A 13,024-nucleotide genomic window follows, 5' to 3' on the forward strand; every position below is an offset into this window, starting at 1 on the left:
TTAGTGTTTAAATAAGTGGGCTTTGAGTAAAGCAGATTGCCTTCCATAATAAAACAGGCCTCATAACCAAAGAGCTGAAGGCCTGAATAGAACAAAAGATGGACCTTCCCCAAACAAGAAGGAATTCTGCCAGCAGACAGTCTTCAGACTTCAGCTGCAGTATCAGCTCTTCTCTGGGTCTCCAGCCTGCTGGCCCACCATGCAGATTTCAGGCTTGCCAGCCTCCATAATTGTGTGAGCCAATTCTTTAAAATAAATCTCTCTCTTTATATAAACACACACAACTTGGGTCTGTTTTTCTGGAGAACACTGCCCCTAATACAGAGGGGAAGGGCTTTGTATGTGCCATCCCATTTTAATCCTCACAACTCAGGAGGCAGAATTAAACCCATTATACAAATGAGGAAACTGAGGCACAGCAAAGTTAAATTACTTATCCAAGGTCAGCACAAAATAGGAGCTCAGAGCAGGGATAGTAAGAGCCAGACAGCCAGGGCTGGAATTCCAGCCCTACCACTTACTAGCTGTGTGACTTGGGGACAGTTACTGAACCTTCCCATACCTCAGGTTTCTCAGCTTTAAATGGGGATAATAATAAATACCTATATACAGAATCATTTTGAGGATTAAATAAGTTCAAATATGTAAAGCACTTAAACCAATACAGTGTTTGACATGTAGAAAATGCTATATATATTTGATAAACAAACAAGATGATACCAAGAGTAAATGGTGGATCCAGAATTTGAACCTAACAATACTTTCAATGTTCTCTGAGGTTTTTTACATGAAACGATGTGGAAAATCCACTTCCCCACTAAACATGAAGATCAACACCAAGACAAAACCTTTCGAGCATTTGCCCAGCCCACACCCTCCCTTCTCTAAGAATTCTTCTCCCCCACCAAGGGGAAGCTCCTGCGTCCAGGTTTGCACAATGTGACCTTCCTCCCTTGCCCTGCCTACCCCCACCATAGTGGCTGGAGCAGTTCACACAACTGACCCAGGATGAGCCCATCATAGTCTCTCCTGGGAATTTAGATTTAAGATGCAGAAATGCTTATCAGTCTGCTGCTGCTTGAAGTGAGGACAAGTCAGTTGCAGAACTGCGGGTGACCAAGTTTACCATGTGTCCTTGAGAGAGAAAGAGCAAGCACCTGCCTAGTGTCAGTCAGCTCCCTGTTTCAGTCTCTTGCAGGGACTTGACTGTCGCTCCTTCCACTGGCTCCCATCAGATATCCCATGGCTTTAGAGTAACACCTGCTTATGTGCATCTCCCTTGAGTGGACTCTGTTACTTGGGACTGACGAGAACCTTGACTCTGCTGCCTTCCTTCGAACATCCACACCTGAGCCGGATGTAAGGCAGCCTTAGCACCTCAGCATTCACTCACACTTCGGCAAGGCAGCTCGTCACCACGGCCCCCTGTGAGCAGTGCTTTGAGAAAAGGGAGGAAGCTGAGTAGTTCCATAAGGCAAAGGGCTTTGGGAAGGATTTAGACAAAGCCCACATCTAGGCCGGAGTTGGGTAAACCTAACCACGAGAGCAAAATGAATGCCAGGTGGGAGGGAAAGATGAGGGAGACTTCAGGGAGCCGACCTCAGCCCCACAGTTTGTCCTGCCTGGGGCTCACCTGAGCTGGGCGGGGCAGAGGTGAGTGAGCACCAAGAAAAGTCCCTTTGGCTTAGCATGTACACGGGGTCTGACATTCTTATTGGGAGCAGATATTCAGAGCCCCAGGACACCAAGCTGTTGGTGTAATGAAATGTCCATCAAAATATGTGAGCATGACAGGCCAAGCCCACAGCAACAGTGGAGATAAACCCCAAAGCAACTGGGCAGGAAGCAGAAGCCCTGTCTGCGCACAGCTGCCCAGCACAAGCCACTAGAGGTCGCTATTCTCCCAGGAAAAGGCTACAAACCAACAAGAAGGGAAGCTCTTCCAGCGGTCACTTGTACCAGCTCTGCAGACTATCTCTATCACCATGAAAAGGCAAAACTACAGGCAGACAAAGATCACAGAGACAACACCTGAGAAGGAGACAGACCTAACTAGTCCTCCTGAAAAAGAATTCAAAATAAAAATCATGAACATGCTGACAGAGATGCAGAAAAAAATGCAAGAGCAATGGGATGAGATGCAGAGAAAAATGCAAGAGCAGTGGGATGAGATGCAGAGAAAAATGCAAGAGCAGTGGGATGAAGTCTGGAAGGAGATCACAGATGTCAGGAAAGAGATCACAGAAGTGAAACAATCCCTGGAAGGATTTATAAGCAGAATGGATAAGATGCAAGAGGCCATTGAAGGAATAGAAGCCAGAGAACAGGAACGTATAGAAGCTGACATAGAGAGAGATAAAAGGATCTCCAGGAATGAAACAACACTAAGAGAAATATGTGACCAATACAAAAGGAAAAACATTCGTATTATAGGGATACCAGAAGAGGAAGAAAGAGGAAAAGGGATAGAAAGGGTCTTTGAAGAAATAATTGCTGAAAACTTCCCCAAACTGGGGGAGGAAATAATCGAACAGACCATGGAATTATACAGAACCCCCAACAGAAAGGATCCAAGGAGGACAACACCAAGACACATAATAATTAAAATGGCAAGGATCAAGGACAAGGAAAGAGTTTTAAAGGCAGCTAGAGAGAAAAAGGTCACCTATAAAGGAAAACCAATCAGGCTAACATCAGACTTCTCAACAGAAACCCTACAGGCCAGAAGAGAATGGCATGATATACTTAATGCAATGAAACAGAAGGGCCTTGAACCAAGGATACTGTATCCAGCACGACTATCATTTAAATATGATGGTGGGATCAAACAATTCCCAGACAAGCAAAAGCTGAGGGAATTTGCTTCCCACAAACCACCTCTACAGGGCATCCTACAGGGACTGCTCTAGATGGGAGCACCCCTAAAAAGAGCACAGAACAAAACACACAACATATGAAGAAGGGAGGAGGAGGAATAAGAAGGGAGAGAAGAAAAGACTCTCCAGACAGTGTATATAACAGCTCAATAAGCGAGCTAAGTTAGGCAGTAAGATACTAAAGAAGCTAACCTTGAACCTTTGGTAACCACGAATCTAAAGCCTGCAATGGCAATAAGTACATATCTTTCAATAGTCACCCTAAATGTAAATGGACTTAATGCACCAATCAAAAGACATAGAGTAATAGAATGGATAAAAAAGCAAGACCCATCTATATGCTGCTTACAAGAAACTCACCTTAAACCCAAAGATAAGCATAGACTAAAAGTCAAGGGATGGAAAAACATATTTCAGGCAAACAACAGTGAGAAGAAAGCAGGGGTTGCAGTACTAATATCAGACAAAATAGACTTCAAAACAAAGAAAGTAACAAGAGATAAAGAAGGCCACTACATAATGATAAAGGGCTTAGTCCAACAAGAGGATATAACCATTCTAAATATATATGCACACAATACAGGAGCACCAGCATATGTGAAGCAAATACTAACAGAACTAAAGAGGGAAATAGACTGCAATGCATTCATTGTAGGAGACTTCAACACACCACTCACCCCAAAGGATAGATCCACCGGGCAGAAAATAAGTAAAGACACACAGGCACTGAACAACACACTAGAACAGATGGACCTAATAGACATCTATAGAACTTTACATCCAAAAGCAACAGGATATACATTCTTCTCAAGTGCACATGGAACATTCTCTAGAATAGACCACATACTAGCTCACAAAAAGAGCCTCAGTAAATTCCACAATATTGAAATTCTACCAACCAATTTTTCAGACCACAAAGGTATGAAAGTAGAAATAAATTCTACAAAGAAAACAAAAAGGCTCACAAACACATGGAGGCTTAACAACATGCTACTAAATAATCAATGGATCAATGAACAAATCAAAATAGAGATCAAGGAATATATAGAAACAAATGACAACAACAACACTAAGCCCCAACTTCTGTGGGATGCAGCGAAAGCAGTCTTAAGAGGAAAGTATATAGCAATCCAGGCACACTTGAAGAAGGAAGAACAATCCCAAATGAATAGTCTAACATCACAATTATTAAAACTGGAAAAAGAAGAACAAATGAGGCCTAAAGTCAGCAGAAGGAGGGACATAATAAAGATCAGAGAAGAAATAAACAAAATTGAGAAGAATAAAACAATAGCAAAAATCAACGAAACCAAGAGCTGGTTCTTTGAGAAAATAAACAAAATAGATAAGCCTCTAGCCCAACTTATTAAGAGAAAAAGAGAGTCAACACAAATCAACATAATCAGAAATGAGAATGGAAAAATCACGACAGACTCCACAGAAATACAAAGAATTATTAAAGACTACTATGAAAACCTATATGCCAACAAGCTGGAAAACCTAGAAGAAATGGACAACTTCCTAGAAAAATACAACCTCCCAAGACTGACCAAGGAAGAAACACAAAAGTTAAACAAACCAATTACAAGCAAAGAAATTGAAACAGTAATCAAAAAACTACCCAAGAACAAAACCCCGGGGCCGGACGGATTTACCTCGGAATTTTATCAGACACACAGAGAAGACATAATACCCATTCTCCTTAAAGTGTTCCACAAAATAGAAGAAGAGGGAATACTCCCAAACTCATTCTATGAAGCCAACATCACCCTAATACCAAAACCAGGCAAAGACCCCACCAAAAAAGAAAATTACAGACCAATATCCCTGATGAACGTAGATGCAAAAATACTCAATAAAATATTAGCAAACAGAATTCAACAGTATATCAAAAGGATCATACACCATGACCAAGTGGGGTTCATCCCAGGGATGCAAGGATGGTACAACATTCGAAAATCCATCAACATCATCCACCACATCAACAAAAAGAAAGACAAAAACCACATGATCATCTCCATAGATGCTGAAAAAGCATTTGACAAAATTCAACATCCATTCATGATAAAAACTCTCAGCAAAATGGGAATAGAGGGCAAGTACCTCAACATAATAAAGGCCATATATGATAAACCCACAGCCAGCATTATACTGAACAGCGAGAAGCTGAAAGCATTTCCACTGAGATCGGGAACCAGACAGGGATGCCCACTCTCCCCACTGTTATTTAACATAGTACTGGAGGTCCTAGCCACGGCAATCAGACAAAACAAAGAAATACAAGGAATCCAGATTGGTAAAGAAGAAGTTAAACTGTCACTATTTGCAGATGATATGATACTGTACATAAAAAACCCTAAAGACTCCACTCCAAAACTACTAGAACTGATATCGGAATACAGCAAAGTTGCAGGATACAAAATCAACACACAGAAATCTGTAGCTTTCCTATACACTAACAACGAATCAATAGAAAGAGAAATCAGGAAAACAATTCCATTCACCATTGCATCAAAAAGAATAAAATACCTAGGAATAAACCTAACCAAGGAAGTGAAAGACTTATACTCTGAAAACTACAAGTCACTCTTAAGAGAAATTAAAGGGGACACTAATAAATGGAAACTCATCCCATGCTCATGGCTAGGAAGAATTAATATCGTCAAAATGGCCATCCTGCCAAAAGCAATATACAAATTTGATGCAATCCCTCTCAAATTACCAGCAACATTCTTCAATGAATTGGAACAAATAATTCAAAAATTCATATGGAAACACCAAAGACCCCGAATAGCCAAAGCAATCCTGAAAAAGAAGAATAAAGTAGGGGGGATCTCACTCCCCAACTTCAAGCTCTACTACAAAGCCATAGTAATCAAGACAATTTGGTACTGGCACAAGAACAGAGCCACAGACCAGTGGAACAGATTAGAGACCCCAGAAATTAACCCAAACATATATGGTCAATTAATATTTGATAAAGGAGCCATGGACATACAATGGCAAAATGACAGTCTCTTCAACAGATGGTGCTGGCAAAACTGGACAGCTACATGTAGGAGAATGAAACTGGACCATTGTCTAACCCCATATACAAAGGTAAACTCAAAATGGATCAAAGACCTGAATGTAAGTCACGAAACCATTAAACTCTTGGAAAAAAACATAGGCAAAAACCTCTTAGACATAAACATGAGTGATCTCTTCTTGAACATATCTCCCCGGGCAAGGAAAACAACAGCAAAAATGAGCAAGTGGGACTACATTAAGCTGAAAAGCTTCTGTACAGCGAAAGACACCATCAATAGAACAAAAAGGAACCCTACAGTATGGGAGAATATATTTGAAAATGACAGATCTGATAAAGGCTTGACGTCCAGAATATATAAAGAGCTCACACGCCTCAACAAACAAAAAACAAATAACCCAATTAAAAAATGGGCAGAGGAACTGAACAGACAGTTCTCCAAAAAAGAAATACAGATGGCCAAGAGACACATGAAAAGATGCTCCACATCGCTAATTATCAGAGAAATGCAAATTAAAACTACAATGAGGTATCACCTCACACCAGTAAGGATAGCTGCCATCCAAAAGACAAACAACAACAAATGTTGGCGAGGCTGTGGAGAAAGGGGAACCCTCCTACACTGCTGGTGGGAATGTAAATTAGTTCAACCATTGTGGAAAGCAGTATGGAGGTGCATCAAAATGCTCAAAACAGACCTACCATTTGACCCAGGAATTCCACTCCTAGGAATTTACCCTAAGAACGCAGCAATCAAGTTTGAGAAAGACAGATGCACTCCTATGTTTATCGCAGCACTATTTACAATAGCCAAGAATTGGAAGCAACCTAAATGTCCATCTGTAGATGAATGGATAAAGAAGATGTGGTACATATACACAATGGAATACTACTCAGCCATAAGAAGTGGAAAAATCCAACCATTTGCAGCAACATGGATGGAGCTGGAGAGTATTATGCTCAGTGAAATAAGCCAAGCGGAGAAAGAGAAATACCAAATGATTTCACTCATCTGAGGAGTATAGGAACAAAGGAAAAACTGAAGGAACAAAACAGCAGCAGAATTACAGAACCCAAAAATGGACTAACAGGTACCAAAGGGAAAGGAACTGGGGAGGATGGGTGGGCAGGGAGGGATAAGGGGGGGGAAGAAGAAGGGGGGTATTAAGATTAGCATGCATGGGGGGGAGGGAGAAAGGGGAGGGTGGGCTGCACAACACAGAGAGGACAAGTAGTGACTCTACAACATTTTGCTAAGCTGATGGACAGTAACCGTAATGTGGTTGTTAGGGGGGACCTGATATAGGGGAGAGCATAGTAAACATAGTATTCTTCAGGTAAGTGTAGATTAAAAATTTAAAAAAAAAAAAAAAAAAAGAAAGAAAGAAAGAAAAGGGGGATTACTCCTTAACAGGATAAAACTATTGGTAAATCAAAGATCAACGCATGCTTTAAATATCCTTAATGTTGATCACTTAAAGGGTGTCAGATGATCAGCTATGGAGGTACTCTTTTCTGATAATATTCCTTTCTCTTAATTAAAAAAAAAAAAAAAAAAAAGCAGTTACTGTGTGCTGACCTCCAATGAGTTCTGCACAGTGGTATAGAGGGCATGTCAAAGTGTGGGCAAAGGGTCTGTTTGTTTCTACGCAGAAGATCAAGGCCTAGCTTGGATACCCAGAAAATGAACTAAGATACGATATGAGGAGGAGCTTCCGGCATCAGCACTCTCTGGAGGACTCGTGCCGGGGGATGATCATCAAAAAGCCTCCACAGGGATCCGGACGATGCTGCGGTTGTGGCTGCATCCAGCCCACCATCTCCTGGACTTGCCATGAGAAGGAGGAGGGAGATGTCTAGGCTGGCATGTGCATACAGTGAGACAACGAATTTGACCGGATCTGTCTGTTGGAACTCAACCAGGAGTTGGGAGGGGTGCAAGTTGTAGCACCCCAAAATCTCATGACTATAGACTATCTATGGTTAAAAGAACATATGGGATGTGAACAGATCCCAGAAATGGGCTGCTTTAATTTGTCTGATGGTTCAAGTACAGTTGGAAAATATCCATCATATCATAGATAAAATTTCACAAATGCCTAGGGTGCCTAAATGGTTTTCTTGGCTTCACTGGAGATGGCTGGTAATTATAGATTTGCTTTGTTTATGTCACCGTATTCCTATTATGTCAATATGTGTGTGCAAATTAGTTAGTAGTTTAAAACCTATACATACTTAAGGTACTATACAAGAAGATATGTCAAAGAAATAATCAATCCTCCCAAGTTTCCTTCATATGCTACATCTATAGCTTTTCTTCTTCCTTCCTAATTACAAACTTTAAATAGAATTCGTGCCTCATATCGAATTTACCGAGTATCATAATTCCTCCAGGTGGTAAAGATACCTCGAGACAAGTGCTGGGCATAGAAGCCACAGGGCATAAATCTGCAAAGAAGTAAAAAGCTAACCTTTGCAAACAATATGGCTTCTCTCTCACTTACCAACTTTACATTTCCCTGTATGGCCCCGGAAGATGACTGGTTAGCCAGAGACGGGTAAGATTCCTCAAGGGAGGAACAACCTAAGACAGGCACAGTCGCAGGGGGGCCATCAGGTGAGAATTTGGGGATCAACAGAGGTGAGGCTCAGAACCTCACCCCCCCTGTTTTGAGAGAAATCTTCTGCATCCGTGGATGTTTTGCTGCCCTTGTCTAGCCTGGATTAATACTTAGTCCATAGGCACACACCTGATCATCTGATCATCTACATTTGCCTTCTTACAGCACTAAACTATGTTTTCTACCTTTATCTTGCATCTACCTACCACTTCAGCATTTTATTAAAAATAAAAATAATAATAATAATAGGAGAAATGTGGGATCAACATATAAATCAAGTACAAAAATCAAATGAATATTCATATTTGACCTGATGGTTTATAGGTCATATTGCATGATCAAAACCGAAAGTTTCTGTGATGACTGCCCTTGTACTGTTCACCATGTAAGAATTTATTCACTCTGTAAGAATTCGTTCACCATGTAAGAACTTGTTCGTTATGCTTCAGAAGATTGGAGACTGACGAGAATTAGGCTTGAGATGGATTAATGATTGTACATTGAGCATTGACCCCCCTATACTGAATTTTATTGTTGTTAACAACCATTTGATCAATAAATATGAGAGATGCCCTCTAAAAAAAAAAAAAAAAAAAAAAAAAAAAAAAAATATGTGAGCATGAGAATTTATCCAGCCCACAAATGTCCCCTGCCCACAGGAAGGAGAAGAGCCACAGCTGCTTTTGCCAAATGGATCTCATTAAATTAATTACATTACCACTGGTCAGCACATTCAACACCCTCAAGGAGTTTTAATAAAATTAGGGGTGTGAGACCATCTAGTGAACCCAGCTCCTCACCCCGGAGGTAAGGCTGTAGGTTCAGAGAGGCTAGGTGACAGGGGCAAGTTCACATAACAAACTGGCGGCTTCTGACTCAGAATTGCTTATTCTTCCTTCTATAGCATCATGCTTTATAGAACCTGAGGCATTCACTGAGGCTGTCTATTCAAAAGTCATTCCCAACGTGTATTTCCCTCCCTACAAGCTGAAAACCTTGCTTTCCCAACCTTCCTAGAAGTGATCCACAGCTATGTGCCCCAGTTCTGGTCAATGGGATATAAAGGGATGTTTCCTGAGAAGCTTCTCAACACTTAAATTAAAAGGCATCTTAAGAAGAAAACCTTTTACTTCCTGCTTTTGAATTTGGACACAATGCTGCAACTGTGGCAACCATCCTGAGATCATGAGGCAGCAAACCAAAGGACAAAAAGACAGTGGAGGTAAAAAAGAGGGATAGAGAGCCCAAGGCCATGATGAGGTCAGTAAGCAGCTGAACCATCCCTAGAAATGCCTACATTCAGGCTGTTAAGAAAACAATGAATAACCTTGTAATTAAGCCAGTCAGTCTTCACTTACAAGTTTTCTTTTACTTGCAGCAGAAGGCATCCCAGTGAATAGAAGGCTTATCTGAAGGTCCCTGATTCCTCCACTATTTTATTCTGCTTCATTCTTCTCAACCATTGCAGTCTAGGCTGCTGTAGCTTGGGAGACTCTTGGTGTAGTCCGCTTGTCTGTTCTCCAACACTTAGAGTTGGTAAACTTTGTAATATGCACGCAACCATACTGAGCAACCCAGAAGCATATTTCTACCCAATGTTATGACTTTTATTGCAAAGAGCCTGGCTTTTCCTAGAACAAACATAGGAGCAAAAGTTCCAAGCCACAGTGCCTGTTAGAACTCTTGCAGACTCTACATACAGCCATATGACACGCCCTCCTCCTGGGAGAGAACTTCTTGCCTTATTTTTTGAATCCTTAACCTAGACTTCTCTAGCCATCTGTGGATAAAATGAGAGTCCCTGTGGCCAGGATTCTCACCTGGTCCTGGTTGACTAGCTCACTGCACACCTGTGGGCAATACATGGCTGTTGACCCTGTGTAAAGAGCTCCTCCCAGTGCTTTGGGCTCGACACAGTGGCAGGGCTGCAAGGCTGCAGAAGAGCTGAACAGAGAGGCTGGAGTGGTGGCAACGCCAAGGACAGAGGCCCAGAGGACGGCTGTGTGGGACGACTGTGCAGAGGCAGAGACGCTAGTGCTTGACCTACTGCCGGAGAACAAGCCGGGTAATAAACCCTTTCACCCCAAAGAACGTTTTGCTGTCAATTTCTTTGGTCACACTGAATCCACAGTGAACTTGCCCGGGGCTGAAACCCATTGGTAAGACACCATCCCATCTCTCCAGCCCATTCTTTGAGACGTTTGCCTGACCCTTAGCTCCTCTCAGGAATAGCTGCATTCCCCCTTTCTTTCAAATCCTCCTCCCTGGCATCGATATCTGCTCGTATCTCCCACCTTTGTATTTACTGGGAGAAAATAAGTATCTATGAAGAGAAACTCCCTGCTGCAAGCCGCATTCTCTCATGACTTCTGGTCTTACTCCTCCTTCAAAGGTTGGGGGCAGCTTTGGTAAAACAAAAGAACGCAAGGACACGTTGCAGGTCCAGCCCTCACAACCCCACCTTCTCCGGTCTGTACTCTGGCCCCAAGCCAAGCCCCCTTTGTGGCAGACAGCGCTTAGAAGAACTGCACAAGGTGAAGGATTCCTTTCTCAGCCATTTTTTTTTCTTTTTTATTAAGGTATTATTGATATACACTCTTATGAAGGTTTCACATGAAAAAACAATGTGGTTACTACATTCACCCATATCATCATGTCCCCCCCATATCCCATTGCAGTCACTGCCCATCAGTATAGTAAGATGCCACAGAGTCACTATTTGCCTTCTCTGCGCTACACTGTCTTCCCTATGATCCCCCCGACACCATGTGTGCCAATTATCACACCCCTAAATCCCCCTCTTCCGCCCTCCCCACCCCTCGCCTTTGGCAACCACCAGTCCCCTCCTGGAGACTGTGAGTCTACTGCTGTTTTGCTCCTTCAGTTTTGCTTCACTGTTATACTCCACAAATGAGGGAAATCATTTGGTACTTGTCTTTCTCTGCCTGCCTTATTTCACTGAGTATAATATCCTCCAGCTCCATCCACGTTGTTGCAAATGGTAATATTTGTTTCTTTCTTATGGCCAAATAGTATTCCATTGTATATATGTACCACTTCTTCTTTTATCCATTCATCTATTGATGGACACTTAGGTTGCTTCCATATCTTGGCTATTGTAAATAGTGCTGCAATAAATATACGGGTGCATACATCTTTTTGAATCTGAGAAATTATATTCTTTGGGTAAATTCCGAGGAGTGGAATTCCCGGGTCAAATGGTATTTCTATTTTCAGTTTTTTGAAGAACCTCCATATTGCTTTCCACAATAGTTGAACTGGCTTACTTTCTCACCAGCAGTGTAGGAGGGTTCCCCTTTCTCCACATCCTCACCAGCACTGTCACTGTTTTTCTTAATCTTTTCTATACTGGCCATCTTAAGTGGTGTGAGGTGATATCTCATTGTGGTTTTTATTTGCATTTCCCTGATAACTAGTGATGTGGAGCATTTCTTCATGTGCCTGTTGGCCGTCTGAATTTCTTCTTTGGAGAATTGTCTGTTCACTTCCTCCACCCATTTTTTAATAGGGTTAGTTGCCTTTTGGGTTGAGGCATGTGAGTTCTTTATATATTTTGTATGTTAACCCCTTTTTGGATATGTCATTTACAAATATATTCTCCCGTACTGTAGGATGCCTTTTTGTTCTGCTGATGGTGTCCTTTGCTGTACAGAAGCAAAGTTTGATGTAGTCCCATGTGTTCATTTTGCTTTTGTTTCCCTTGCTCAGGGAGATGCATTCAGGAAAAAGTTGCTCATGTCTATATTCAGGAGATTTTTGCCTATGTTGTCTTCTAAGAGTTTTATGGTTTCATTACCTACATTCAGGTCTTCAATCCATTTTGAGTTTACTTTTGTGTATGGGGTTAAACAATAATCCAGTTTCATTCTCTTGCATGTAGCTGTCCAGTTTTGCCAACACTGGTTGTTGAAGAGGCTGTCATTTTCCCATTGTATATCCATGGCTCCTTTATCATATATTAATTGGCCATATATGTGTGCATTTACATCTGGGCTCTCTAGTCTGTTCCATTGGTCTATGTATCTGTTCTTGTGCCAGTACCAAATCGTCTTGATTATTGTGGCTTTGTAGTAGAGCTTGAGGTCGGAAAGTGTAATCCCCCCTGCTTTATTCTTCCTTCTCCGGATTGCTTTGGCTATTCTGGGTCTTTTGTGGTTCTATATGAATTTTAGAATGATTTTTTCTACTTCGTTGAAGAATGCTGTTGGTATTTTGATAGGGATTGCATTGAATCTGTAGATTGCTTTAGGCAGGATGGCCATTTTGACAATATTAATTCTTCCTATCCATGAGCATGGGATGTGTTTCCATTTATTGGTATCTTCTTTAATTTCTCTCATGAATGTCTTGTAGTTTTTAGCATATAGGTCTTTCACTTCCTTGGTTAGGTTTATTCCTAGGTATTTTATTCTTTTTGATGCAACTGTGAATGGAATTGTTTTCCTGATTTCTCTCTCTGCTAGTTCGTTGTTAGTGTA

Source organism: Manis javanica, chromosome 9, assembly GCF_040802235.1.
Source record: "Manis javanica isolate MJ-LG chromosome 9, MJ_LKY, whole genome shotgun sequence".
In the NCBI taxonomy this organism is placed as follows: Eukaryota; Metazoa; Chordata; class Mammalia; order Pholidota; family Manidae; genus Manis; species Manis javanica.